This window comes from Manacus candei, unplaced genomic scaffold (genome assembly GCF_025592945.1).
Source record: "Manacus candei isolate 608988 ecotype Guabito, Panama unplaced genomic scaffold, ASM2559294v1 h1tg000011l, whole genome shotgun sequence".
Lineage (NCBI taxonomy): Eukaryota > Metazoa > Chordata > Aves > Passeriformes > Pipridae > Manacus > Manacus candei.
The window spans coordinates 17257322-17270145 of record NW_026138059.1 but is presented as its reverse complement, the minus strand read 5'-3'; positions in this window follow the sequence as shown (position 1 = coordinate 17270145).

Below are 12824 nucleotides of genomic sequence, written 5' to 3'. Positions count from 1 at the left end.
TTTTTATTATAAAATACTTTCTGTGAAAGTATCCCAGCTGATTTTTTTTCTTTGCCTTTTCTACAGCTCACTTTTTGCCTACTTTTTGAAAAATTAAAGCAGAAATTTCAGGGTGTATTTGGTCTGGCTGAGCTGGAGTTCATTTCCCCACAGTAGCCCTCACAGTGCTGTGCTTTGCATTGGCAGTTAGAAGGGTGTGATAACACACCAGTGTTTTGGCTACTGCTGAGCACAGCACCAACACTGTAACATTCCTTCCTCAGTTGAGGGCAAGATCCTGGGAGGGGACCCAAGTAGGCCAGCTGACACAAACTGACCAAAGGGATATTCCAGACTGTATGGTCAGCTCAGATACCAAAGCTAAGGCACAGAGCAGGAGGGGGGATGTTCATTGTCTAATGGCTGCCTGCTGAGAAACTGTCATGTCTACCGAAGCCCCGCTTCTTGGGAGTGGCCGACCATTGCTGTTCCTGGGAAGTAGAGAATAAAACCCACTATCCTTTGATTGTGTGCGCACAAGCTTTGCTTTAATTTTTGCTTTAAATAAACTGTCTTATCTCAACCCATGAGTTGTCTTTTTTTTTCCCCACCTTACTCTCTCCCCTGTCCTTCTGGGAAGGGGAGTGATAGAGCAGTTGGGTGGGCACCTGGCATCTAGCCAAGGTCAACCCAGCACATAGGGTTAGAGTTTTAGTCTTCCTCAGCATTCTTTGTTACATCCAACTTCTGTTGTAAACTGCCATTTGGTAGACATTTTGTTCCAGTGTACTTTCAACATGGTCCACAGGCAGTACTTGTCCTCACTTTCTGTGTATCCATGTAAAGCAATTTAATGTCAGATGAAACTGATCTGTTGACCAAGAAACTCAGCCCTTCTTGAGACTACATGCCTGTTCTATGTTAGAGACCATAATATCTATCAGTCACACAGGACCCAGATGTGAAAATAAAATTCACAACCCATCTCCCTGTTCTCTGATCCAGCTACTATACTCGCTTCTTTGGTAATTGTTTTAAATTTCGAACCAGAGAATTCACACTATGTTTGGGTAGGGTACCTTCATTAAGACTGTGTTTTGTAGAGCTTGTGTTTCCAGAGACTGATTCAGGGAACAAATATCCTGAAGACACTAATTCAGCAATGAAGGAATATTCTATTCAGAGAGGAAAGGTAAATGTCCTTAAGTTACTTGATGAGAATATGAGACAGGACTTTTCATATGTCTTTTGAGGCTAAAGCATTTTAGGTAATTGTCACTTGAGTACTAGATAAGTCTAGTACTAGTAATTATTCTTCCAAACACAATACAGATCAATTCGTCTTAGCTAGTAACAAAGATATATACACCAAAAAGTCTTGTCAGAACTACAATAAATGACATGAATTAGGTTGTCTGACCTAGCAGATGCAAGTATTCTCAAATGTACTCTCCTAGCATGATTTCATTACACATTTCAGTAGTCTATTTTTCAAAACTTCCTAAGAATTTGATGACCTTCCTGTGAGTTTTGATAACCTTCCTGCATTGCACAATCTTTTTTCCCTTTTTTAATAGATTTATAATTGAATTATAAATAATTGTCATATTTGTTGAGTATGTCAACTCAGTGTTAACTATACTCAATCAGTATAATTAGCGAATATCTCTCTCATAGCACTTTACAATAGACAAGTGTAATTACTCTGGGAAAAGACCAGGCGTGAATGCTTCTTGTAGTTTACTGTTAATTACTAAATCATAAAATCATATAATTGTTAATGCTGGAAAATATCTTTAAGTTCATCAAGTCCAACCATCAACCCAGAACCACCATCATGTTCATCATTGAGCCGTGTCCTCAAACGCAATATCCACACAATTTTTGAACACTTTCAGGGATGGTGACTCCACAGTTTCCCTGGGCTGTCTGCTCCAATGTTTTATAACCTTTTACATGAAAAAAAAATCCAAATATCTAACCTAAACCTCCCATGGGGCAACTTCAAATAGAGTAGCTTGAAATGTTGAGCACTTCAGTGATCCTTTAAAGGAGTTAGATAACTTGCACTTGAGTTTCCCTGTTATTAACATCAGGCCAAGGCAAATTCCAGTGACCTTTCCTAAGGTTAAATGTAAATCAAGACCTAGGAGAGTACATTGTACATTTCACTGACAATCTAATCCAATATGCCAACTAGTAAGTCTTTTAAAAAAATAATTTTAACAAATTATTAAAAATATTACAGAAGATTACTATGAGATAAATAACAATACTTATTTCTAGAGTAAAAACTGGAAACTGCACTATTGCAAGAGAAGTAAGACTGTCAGATCTAAAATAAATTGGAAATACACAGGAATGTGCAAACATTTGTGGGTGCTATACAGACTTTAGTATATTGGTTATAAAATGTTTTGAGGATGTATACTTGAGCTGTGATGAAGTGAACAGTTTGACTGATGAAATGCAGGGCAGAATACTAAAAGATTACTCAATTCAGGAAATGATTTTCTTCCTTGTCTCTTCAGATTTGCGAAAGGATCTTGTTTGTCAATATAGACACGAGTGTCATCTTAAAAATTTGGATGAAAAAAGCTGATTTATCACTTTCAGCTTGTATTTAATTATCTGGGCTTGTAAAAACATTTTTAACGTGACATGATTTGAAACTATTTTCTATGTGCTCCCTTAAAAAAACCAAAATCAAACCCAAGCCAAAAAAATACCCAAAAAGAGAAAAACCAAACCAACCGAACAAAATAAATTAATAGATGCTTTATTTTAAAGAAAAATAAAGTTATAAAGTCATCATTTTATTACTGTCTCAAAATTCATTTCAAGCTGAGATCCAATCATATGCAGTCTATATGTTAGTGTGTATAGAACATATCAGACTGTATCAGATACATTTTATAAAGGTAGGTATAAGATCGACCATACTATTTTATAATTGATTTGACTGTTTAGTTCAGAAAAAAGTGAATTCTGTTATATAAATACATATATATATATATATATATATATATATATATAATGTTGGGGTTTTTTCTTTTCTGCAAATGAATCAGTTTCCAACGTATTCTTCTTCAGGGAAATGAATTTTTTCCTTACAAGATTATTAGTATCATATTTTTCAATGAATTTATAACTGAATAATTTTTTATTATTTCTATTAAATCTTTTTTTCATAAGTTATTGTGTGATCTTGGTAGTTGAAGAAGCAATGTAATTCTCACCAAATCTTAACCATATTAAATAACTTAAGCAATCATACTATACACATTAAATGAATGAATTTGTTTTGAGGTTACAGACATTTCACTATATTAAGTAATACAATTCTTTATTCTAATGCATGAACTCCCTTTGTTTCCTTACTACATTGCCATCCTATGCAGAAATGAGATGATAGAACATAGCATCTATATCAGACTAATTCCTTCCCATCTCCTTACAGACAGAATGTCTCTTCACTTTTTGGATACCTGTTCTTCCTTAGATATTCACTAGTAATTCTTAAATTGCTATTACTGTAATTTCTTTTTTTATTTTTTTATTTTACGGTTTTTCAAGGAAAAGAAAATAATACCTGCACAAGGTCTTGCAAAAGGCAGTGAGAAAAGATGTATTATATTTATAGATGTCATCAGCTAATACATACTGATAAAAGTAAACATGAAATTAGAAATAATCTATAGAAGATATTAAAGAGAATAGTAACAGCAACTCAGTCTCCTTGTTGCTTTCAGATCCTTAACACAGCTGTTCATAGCAATTTTCTCTTTACAAATCTGTCTGCTCATTTTAATCTGAATGCAACTGTAGTTCACTATAGGTTTAAAACAATAATTGTAGGATACAATTATTAAGAAGGCATTAAGAATATAAGTTTCTGTTGAAAGAAGCTTGGAGATCAGTACAGAGTTGGGTTCTTTAGGGTGGAGGTAGCTTTTCTGCCTGCAATTTCTTCAAGTATTTCACATAACTGTTCTGAATAGAAAGAAAAATGAACCCAATATTGTATAGTCTAGGGTCTACAGTAGTGTTTATTTAAGTAATATAAACATAACACTGTGACAATGAGTTTAGTAACAGAAGCTCTAAGGTAAAGTCAGTGTGCCTAAACCTAGAAAAACCCTAGGAGAACACAGATGCAAGTCATATCCGAGGGCCATAATACTTCAGTCTTACACAGCAAGGAAGGATGAACCAAGTGGAATTTGGCATTTGAAAAACATAGATGGGTGTCAGGATTGAAAAGCAAGACACACTGACTCTTGTCTGTACTTGATGGAATAACAGGCTAAAAATGCTTATGACTTAGTAAGTATCATAAGGCAACTGATAGTCTTATATTGATAGCTAAGTACATTTGACAAGATTTCTACCTTTTCCTGAAATTAAGTCCAAAAGAGTAGATGGGCTCATTAATGTAATATTTGCTGACCCACAGGACCTAGCACTTAAATTGCACTGATGCACATGTCTCGATGAAATGACCGTGACCCCACTGTACAGAAGCTATTACAACTCAACAGCCTTTTGATATTTCAGGAAGACATAATAATGCCTGGACAAGCCAAGCCCACTTGTTATCAGCCGGAGATATTACAAGGGCACACTATCCTATGGTTAGTAAGAGCAAGAGCCACTTTCGCCCAAAATAATTATGAGATAGACAAATAGTGTCCATACCTTCAAAGTAGTCAAAGCATATGCCTTGAGAATGGACATGGTTTTATACAGTCATGGGATGAGTAATCTACTATGAATGACACACGACACAGATGTTATAAAAGGAACTAGCATTTATGAACATACCATATAGAAACTTTTTTTATACTCCATAGATCTGTGAAATAAAGTTCTGTAGATATGTCTTGAGCTATATAAGATGAAGGAAAAGTGGGAAAGAAAGGAAAGAAGGAAAGGAGGGAGAGAAAGGAGGGGAGAAGGAAGAGAAAGGAAAGAAATATGGAAAATGAAGGAGGAAGGAAAAGGAAGGAGATATGATAGAAAGGAAGACAGAGATGGAGGGAGGGAGAAAGGAAGGAAGGTTGCAAAGATCAGGCAATTTCTCAGAGACCTCACTATAACTTCAAATCTGACTGCAAGCTGTTGGTACCCACCTGCTCACCAGATCATTATATTGTTCACTTTGTCATGCTGTAACATCTCAAGATTTGTATAATAAGTTACCTTTTTCCATCTTCCATACTGCTGGGAAGAAGTTCTGTTCCTAAATAACCCACAATTCTAGTCACAAAAGTGGTTGAAGAATCTCAGTGCAAGTATCAACTAGTGATGACTACAGTATCGTAGTTTCATTAATTATGACTTCAGAGAATTATATATCTTATTACTCAATTCCCCATCTTTATATTCCACTTGTGAATTACGCAGTAGCAAGTGCATTCAAGTGCGCAAAAGGTCTCTTTTTTATGGAAAAGATAAAATAGATTTAATGTACTTAATAGGGTCAGGCGCATTTGCTGGTTTGTGCTTTAAATAGTCTAAAAATATCATGTAAGTTTTCTTTGGTCGTTTTTTGCATCCTGATAGTTCCAATATTTTTGTCTTTTCCAACTTAGAAAATAAATCAGCTATACTAAAAGAACTATTTCATTTGACATTGATGTGCTTTGGACTAAACAAAATATTTAAATTATATTTTTCCACGAATGATTGCAAATACTTTTATTCTTGGTAATTAAAAGATGTGCTTGTTGATAAAGGCCTTACTATATATAATATTACCATGAGTCCTCAAAAGCAAGAAGTGGAAGTACATGGTTAATATCTTAATATTCTTGATGACTATACAAGTAACACTTATAAAAACAGTCTTCTAGAAAGTAGACCTTAAAGAAATCTTCTTATGTTTATGTACTAAATCTGGACTTCAGAAAATAACAGGATCTGTAACGTGCTAAAATTCATAGCAGGATGTAAAAGGTGCAAATGAAACTGATTGATATTTCTGGTGTAGGCATAATTAATTACCTTTTTTTATTATTGTTCCTAACAGGAACAGGATCCAGGAAATAACATTTGTAAACCTTTTAAAGCTAGAAGTGCAGGTGATGCAATTATAGCTTTTAATAGAGATAAATTCAAAGACGTTAGGCTATCAGAGACCATCCAAAGCAGGGCCACGAGGATGATGAAGAATCTGCAGGGAAAGCCTTATGAGGAGTGGCTGAGGTCACTTGGGCTGTTCAGCCTGGAGAAGAGGAGACTGAGGGTAGACCTCATTGCAGTTACAACCTCCTCATGAGGGGAAGAGGAGGGGCAGGCACTGATCTCTGAGGTGACCAGTGACTGGACTCAAGGGAAGAGCATGAAGTTGTTTAGGTTGAATATTAGAAAAAGGTTCTTCACCCAGAGGATGGTTGAGCACTGTAACAAGCTCCCTAGGGAAGTGTTCACAGCATCAAGCCTGAGTTCAAGAAGCATTTGGACAATTCTCTCTGGCACATGGTGTGACTCTTGGGGGTGGCCTGCACAGGGCCAGGAGTTGGACTCGATGATCCTGATTGGTCCCTTCTAATTCAGCATATTCTATCATTCTATGAATCTCATTTAACTAGGAGAAAACATTTTCTTTACAAAGAACTTTCATACATGCAAAAGAAGGGGCTGTTACTTGATACCATCATTATTTAAAAGAATGTGAAATTATATAAAACCAAAAAAGGCTGAGATACACAAAAGTAATCTAGACTCCACTTCCTTTTTCAGGGGGTTTAGCCATATTTATCATCATATGGGGTATCTGTTGCAAGCTGCTGGCAGGGTGAGTTGCCCTGCGCGGGACACAGTCGGTTCCAGCCAGCTCCAACTCACCCACTGCAGGGCAGGGCGGAGCCCACAGCCAAGGCTGCACAGGCATAGTGGAATCAAGGGTAAATATGTGTGAGAAAAAGCCCAGTGAATGCCAAAGTAATAAAGGACAGAGCAGAAATTCCCCTGCAGTTGGCAGTGAAGACTCTAGTGGAGCAGGTATTTCCCTGCACGGTGTATAACAGCCTGGAGTGGAGTGAGTCCTGGGAAAGCAGGGAAGAAAGGGGTTATTTTAACATTCGTCTTTGTTTCTCACCACCTAAATCTATTTTGACTAACAATAAATTCAACTAATTTTGCTCTTAGAAGTCTTCAACCTAAATGATTGTATGATTCTATGAATTTTTCCCAAGTTGAGTCTCGTTTGTCCACATCAGTAGCTGATAAGCAGCTTATCTGTCCTTATCTCAACCTACAGGTTCTCATTCCTGTTGTTCTTCCTATTTTCTGTCCCTCTACTGTGGAGGAAGGTCAGTGAGAAAGCAATAGTTTGGGCATTTGCCCTTGGCTAAGTTTAAATCACCACAATCATTCATACCACTATTTTTCTTACATGGTTTAAAAAAGATCATCAAAGATCAAGATGTCATAATCTCCCACATCATTCTGTTGTATCCACATCATTAAGACTTTTCTTAATAACTTCAACCTTTTTTCCAAAGTTATGTTTAGTGCTACAACTTGAGCATAGCAAACAGAACTGCCATCCCTATTTGCAAATCTTTGATGTACCTAAAGAGGGTTATAGCTCTATTCAGTCATCTTTTTAGTCTAGACTATCCCAAATATGTTAATCTATTTGCTATTTTCTAGGTGGTTTGTTCCAGACTTTCTTGGGGGCCTTACAGTAAACTGACTCATCTATAATTCTTTGTTTTCTCTTTCGTTTTCTTTCCTTTCTGAAGTTAGGCATTGTACTTAAATCTATTATTTCAGTGAAATGAGCTCCTATGCTAAGTAGGGACCTGAATACAGTTACATGTTTTTTGCAAAAGTGTGTGTTTGCTACAGTATAACAGAAATCACTTAAATATTATTTCAAATTAAAAACCAAGATCAATCATATAAAAAATTTCAATGTTTCCTTGTTCTGTCAGGAATGAAGGCAAAAAAACATAAAGACTACCTCTGAATAAAATATAGTTTCCTTCTAATACTCCAAGGAGTTATCTGTATCTTTTGCACTGTGATGACAACAGTAGTCAGAAGGGCACTGAGTACAAGTGTATTAATATTTCTGGTATACTGAGAGAAGACAATGACAGATGAAAAAATCCCCAGATGCTTGTACTTCATTTGAAGAAGATAAAATTAGCTGCATGATTTTGAGTCTACTTCACTCAAATGTTCTGTCTAATTTAAACAGACAGCATTAAAAATGGGTAATAAGATCAATGAGTCAAAAAAGCTTCAGAACAAATACTAAATAATTTTTTTTAATGATAATAGAACAATACTTAGATATGTAGTAATACATTGTAGGATACCAGAGTGATCAGCTCTGCATACCCAGTTCTGAAGCACGGCATCCGAAGAATCAGTTTTTTTCATGCAGTTTTATAAACACTATAAAGACATTTCCAGACATGCTATGGGTTATGGACATTTTCCTGATCTTGTTAAACAATATTATATCAATCATTGGCCATTGGTGTCCATGTCTGACATGTTTCTGCTTTGAACTGTTAGGAACCCCTGCCCCAGTCTTGTGATTATGCACTTTTATATACCTGTCTAGTCTGCAATAGCTCACAATGAAAAACAATGGTGTTTAAAAGCATATCACTGTACATATATAATTTTCCCAACTATTTACTATTAATATCTGAGTAACTACTGCAATTTTTGTTATGGTTTTAAATATGATTCCTTTCAAATTGTAGCAAAATCATAACATAAAGTCAGTGGAGACATACATTTTGATCTTACTTGGTTTGCTGTAGAATTACCTGTCTCCACTGACAACAAAGATATCACAGAAAGCAAGATACTAACTTGCATGTTAATACTTCAAATCTGATGGAGAATTTTTATGGATTTCATTATATCAGCAGGAAAAGGGGATTATTCAAAAGGTATAAACAAATGGGGAAATAGGGAATGAGAAAATGTTTGGACATAAATTCTAGTTGTTAGCTTTAGTTCACAGAATATCACAGGATATGCTGAGTTAGAAGGGACTCCATAAGTATCGTCGAGTCCAACTCCTGGCCCTGCACAGAAACACCCCCAAGTGTCACACCCTGTGCCAGAGAGAATTGTCCAAATGCTTCTTGAACTCCGTCAGGCTTGGTGCTGTGAACACTTCCCTGGGGAGCCTGTTACAGTGCTCAACCACCCTCTGGGTGAAGAACCTTTTCCTAATATCCAACCTAAACCTCCCTGACACAACTTCAGGCCATTCCCTCGTGTCCTGTCACTGGTCACCTCAGAGAAAAGATCAGTGCCTGCCCCTCCTCTTCCCCTCATGAGGAGGTTGTAACTGCAATGAGGTCTACCCTCAGTCTCCTCTTCTCCAGGCTGAACAGCCCAAGTGACCTCAGCCACTCCTCATATGGCTTCCCCTCAAGGCCCTTCACCATCTTCACTGCCCTATCTTTCCTATGTTGCAGTGTTGATTGCCCAGTCCTATAATTTGTTGAGGTCTCTCTGCAGAGCCTTCCTGCCTTCGAGGGAGTCAAGAGCTCCTGCAAGTTTAGTATCATCTACCAACTTTCTTACTATCCCTTCCAGTCCTGCTTCCAAGTCATTTGTGAAGATGTTGAAGAGCACAGAGCCTAAGATGGAGCTTTCAGGAACCCCACTAGTGACAGGTCACCAATCTAGTGTTACCCCTTTCACTATAACTCTTTGTGTTCTGCCCATGAGCCAATTGCTCACCCACCCACCATATGATGCTTATCCAGCTGTGTGCTGGACATTTTGTCCAGAAGGATCCTGTGAGAGACAGTGTCGAGAGCTTCACTGAAATCCAAAAGGATTACTGTTACGACTCGCCCCAGAAAAAGGGAGGGGAGTAACCCAGGTTTTTATCAATAATTCCCTTGGGGTGGATTAGAATGAAACGACACTGAATAACCGGTGTCTGAAAACATATACTGGTAAGGTTTATTTTAAGAATTCTGTATCAACAGGCATGCTAGCATTTCTGTGTTGTCATATAACAATGTGGCATAGAGGTAGGAAATGCATAGGGGACAATTTTTCATCAACAGGTATGCTAGAATTTTAGGTGCTGTCGTATAACAATGTGACATAGAGATAACGTTTTGGGGGGGAGAAAATGCATAGGGGAGAGAAAAGCAGTATAAGAGTAAGGGAAAGAAAAGTTGAGAGTGGACAGATGTCCATTGTCACCGCCCATGGGGTCCAGAGATGAAACTTGGTAGTTGCAGCTTCCATGTCTGTCAGTTGAAGTGGTGGCCTTGATCCGCCGGAGGTGAAGGAGGGAAGCCCCCACACTCCAAGAAATTATGAGTTATTATATCCATAGTCAGTGTCACGGGCCATGCCTCAAGCCTCCAGTCTCTCCCTGGGCCCTGCACAAGAGCTGCTGTGTCTGGCCTGGTTCCCGCCCTTTTCCCGACTGCCGGGGGGATGGGCTCCTATGGGCCATCAGAGGTCCTGCCCCTTCAATTGCCCATCAAAGGTCAAAAGCCTGTAAGCTCAGCTCTTGCCTTTTCAGGGCTTCACACCTTCAGCACTGGAGGGAGGGAGGAGCCGGACTGCTCATCAGAGGTATAATGCAAGTCAAAAGCCTGCAAAAGTCTCCTAGAATGCATAAATCATCAAACATTTCAGTCTCTGACAATTACATCAACTGGCTTGATGTAACTGGGTTACCTTGTCATCAAAGGAAACCAGGTTTGATAAGCAGAACTTTCTGCTCCTGAAGCCGTGCTGGCTGTGACCAATGACTGCATTGTCTTTCAGGTGGTTTTCAATACTTCCAGAATAATCTTCTTCACAATTCTACTAGGCACTAAAGTGAGACTGAGAGACCTGTGGTTTCCAGGGTCCTTCTTGCCCTTCTTGAAAATCAGGACAGTGTTCACCAGCTTCCAGTCAGCTGGGACATCTCCAGGTTCCCAAGACCACTTTAAAGTCATTCAGAGGGGTTTTGTGATGAAATCAGCCAGCTCTTTGAGGATTCTTGGTTGAATCCCATCAGGCCCCACAGATTTGTCAGGATCCAGCTGGAGCAGCAGATCCTGCAGAATTTCAGGGTTGACTGGGAGTTAATCATTCTCACAGTTGTGGTCCTCCAGCTCAGGGCACTGAGACCCCCTTGGTCTGTCATCCATGTTGAAGACAGAGGCAAAGAAATCATTAAACACCTCTACCTTGTCTCTATCCCTGATTGTGAGGTGACCATCCTCATCCTGTAATGGACTGATGACATTTCTATACTGACTATGCCATTAATATATTTGAAAGAAACTCTTTTATTGTCCCCCACATTTCTAGCCAGTTTCAAATCCTATTGAGAACCCTACTCAGCCAAATTAGCCTTCTGCCTCTCCTGCTTGACTTCCGACATCTGGGAATTGTCTGCTCCTGCACCCTTAGGAGGTGATGTTTGAAAAGTGACCAGCATTGATGGACTCCAGTACCTGCAAAAATGTTTTCCCAGGGGTCCTTAGTTACTAATTCCCTGAGCAGCCTGAAGTCTGCTTTCCTCATGTCTAGAGTTGAGTTTGTGCTTGCACTTTTCCTCCTGTCAACTGAGATTTTAAACTCAATCAGTTTTTGTTGCTGTGGCCAAGATAGCCACCAACCTCCACTTCACTCATAAGATTCCTTCTGTTGACAAGCAGTAGATCAAGGAGGGCACCTTTCAAAGTTGACTACATTAGGACCTATTCCCTAAAGTCATCATCCAGGTTTCTTAGGAATCTTCCTGCCTGGGTTGTACCAGTGGTATGATGCTCCATGCATTCCAAACCTTCTATTACATACAGTGCCCCTCATCCACATCTTCTGCCCTGCCTATCCCTCCTGAAGAGCCTGTAACTGTCCAACAGGGCACTCCCATCACAGGTCTCATCCCACCAGGTTTCACTTATGCCAGTGATGTCAAATCTCTGGGACTGGGCCAAAGTTCACTGTTTCAACATCTGCTAGATGCTTCATGAAAGGAAATATCATCAATAGTATATATTTATGAAGTAGCTAGTACTGTAAAAGATTTTTTGAGGGAAAGTTACTGATGATGCTGATTCTCTTACAGCTGCAAAGCACACTACTGTATAACCTTTATTTAATAATATATATATATGAAATATGACAAGAAGCAGGAAACAGCAAGAGCATTCCCACTTCCTTCCATAGAACCAGAACCATGTATTGTCTTATCTTTATAGACCTGTACTGATAGATTATCCAGATTCAGTTTCACATAACTATAATCAGTGAAGAACTTGAAGGATTTAGAGCCAAGATTTAACAGCAACTTTTTGTATAACTTAAGAAGAGATGGTCAGACCACAAAAAATATATCTTCTCCAAAGATCTTATGACTGAAAAGAGGACATAGTGGAGGAAAGTCAGAAAAAGAAAAAACAAGAAAAAGAGATATGTGAGATATGTTTCCATAAAACTGAGTAGAACATTTATGAAACTTCATGGAAGATAGGCTCAGAAAGTGGTATCAGCTAAGAAACTGAGTAAAAATGAGGAATCAAAGACATTTTAAATTTTGTAATAAGTATTCAAAGAAAAAAATTAAAACAAAAGAAGATATAAAATAATGAAAAATAAGAGGAATGGTAGTGGTTGACATAAAAACAAAGCCACTCTTTGTAAAAAGCCAAAAATGAGTTTGAGGAATACCCGTTATGTTTGGAAATCTAGGGCTGTCAACGAGGCTGATGAATGAAAGGTTGCTGAAACGTGACATTCTTTGTTAACCATAAACCATGGCAAGTGCCAAGAACACAAGAGCTCTACCCCAGCACAGTGCTGGGCCTGAAATGGGAGATATGCCAAACGCTCCATTA